Genomic DNA, 2,198 nt, shown 5'->3' with positions numbered 1-2,198 from the left:
GGAAAAAAATATTTACTAAAATATTTTAGTTGAAAAATATTTGGTTAATTTGCCTAAATTATAGTAAAAAATACTAGTTTTAGATGGTAGGCCTGACTATAAAATTATAGGTGAATATCTTTAGTTTTTTTTACCAATATTTTAGTAATTCCAACTAAAAGTTCATAGTATTTTATTATTGTTATATACTTATATATTATGTGATTATCGCAATATCATGCCTGGCGACGGATGGCGGTTACATTGGACGACGGCTCGCGGTCACACTGTTTTTGTTATTAATTGTTATTTTTATTTTTACCCGTTTCGGTTTTGTGGCAGACGGCAGTGACTGAGTGATAAATAAATTATTTACTGCTTTGTTCTTTGCCCCGTGTCATCGTCATGGCGTCTTAAATGTTAAATTTTGACATCAATACGTGTTTGTCATTTCTATAAATGTAAGTATAAATGTACCTATATATAATTTAGTTTACTATAGTATTAATTTTTAAAGATGGTCGTAAAGTTGTTTACAATGGCAATGAGCGACTTTTCGACACATTAAATAAGGCCGACTCTATTGATTATGATAGTTAAGTATTGTGTGCTTAATCGTATTAATTAAGCAAGAGTCTCGATTTAATGAATACCTTTATGTTAGTGCTTAACAGCATCGACTTAGGACTCTAGTGGTGGTAGATATAATGCTGGTATTACAATAAAATGTATTATTTTAATAGGTTGCTAATTTAAAATGGCCGACGATTTTACCATTAATAAATTAAAAGAGTGGAAATTGGACAGTTTTATTGAAAAATTTAAAGGTAAATGTAATTATTTAAATAATAACTGTCAAATAAATTATTAAGATTGAGAGTTAGTTCATTCACTACATAAACATGGAAATATAAAAGTATATATTAGGTATATTATTTACTTATTTACTTTTTTGTGTTTAGATGAATGTATTGATAGTGAATCACTTATGTGCCTAACCGAATTGATGATAAAAGATCTGATCCCTCAAATGGGATACCAGGCTAAATTAATAAAGGGAATTAATGAACTGAAAACCAAAGCGTCAATAAATACTGTTAGTATATTATATTCTGTAATTGTTAACTTAATTTCAACTAAATTTATGTTTGCATATATAATTTTAACTAGGAACTTATAGAAATAACTAATCAAGTTGATATGAATTTTGAGGATTTAAATAACTTTCCAATTGAAAATAATAAATAATACTATAGATTCAGATGTTTACATTCAATGTAATACTGGTGAGTAGGTTTTGTATTTTTAATGAATATATAATTTATTTTTATTTAATTAATTAATTTTTTTATTGTTATTATTTTTACTTTAATTATTATTAGAACACAATTCTTCTGATAATGTTGTGATTGAAGATACTTCCTTAAACGATTCAAATAAGGTACCTATTTATATTTATAAATTAGCTTAAATAAGAATTCAAATATAATAAGTATCTTATATTTTTATGTCCAAATAGATTAATTATGAAATAGAAAACATATTAAATCAATATTCAGATGGTAAAATGATTATAAAATATTACAAATTAAATAAAAAATTAAGCAATTCTATGAGAAGTATTTTATCTACTGTATTAATAAAAAATGAACTCAAAAATGATCCAGAATTAAAAATTAGTAAAATGAGATTTGAAACATTATCTCAAGGTATAATTTTCTTAGTCATGACTCATGACTCTTTATGTTCTAACTTATACTGTTTTCATTATATATATTAAAAAAATTAAACTTTTAGGCATCGAACAACTTTTTAGCAGTGAAATTAAATCAACATATTTTATTGGTTATTCTCGAGAAGGGTCCAAAACGAATAAAGGCAAATTATATGATAAATATTGTAACATACGGAAAGAAATGAAAAAAATTTCACCAATAATAGTTACTTCAACTAAAAACCACCAACATGATTTTTCTCCAAATGTGATATCTAATGGTAATATTTTTTTGCTAATGTATATTGAAGTTAACTAATTTTTTTTACCGAATTAGGTATAGAGTTTAACGAAGAAATTTGTTGGCTGAAAGATAATACAGAGCCAAATGAAACAGTTTATTCTTATTGGAAACTAACAGCACCTTATAGGCTTGGCTCAAATTGTGAAAATGCACTTAGTATGTTTCCAGCACTAACACTAAGGTTCCTTGGGTCCTTCTCTC

This window comes from Acyrthosiphon pisum, chromosome A1, assembly GCF_005508785.2.
Source record: "Acyrthosiphon pisum isolate AL4f chromosome A1, pea_aphid_22Mar2018_4r6ur, whole genome shotgun sequence".
Taxonomy (NCBI): domain Eukaryota; kingdom Metazoa; phylum Arthropoda; class Insecta; order Hemiptera; family Aphididae; genus Acyrthosiphon; species Acyrthosiphon pisum.
The sequence above is the reverse complement of the archived record's forward strand: the minus strand, read 5'-3'. Positions refer to the sequence as shown.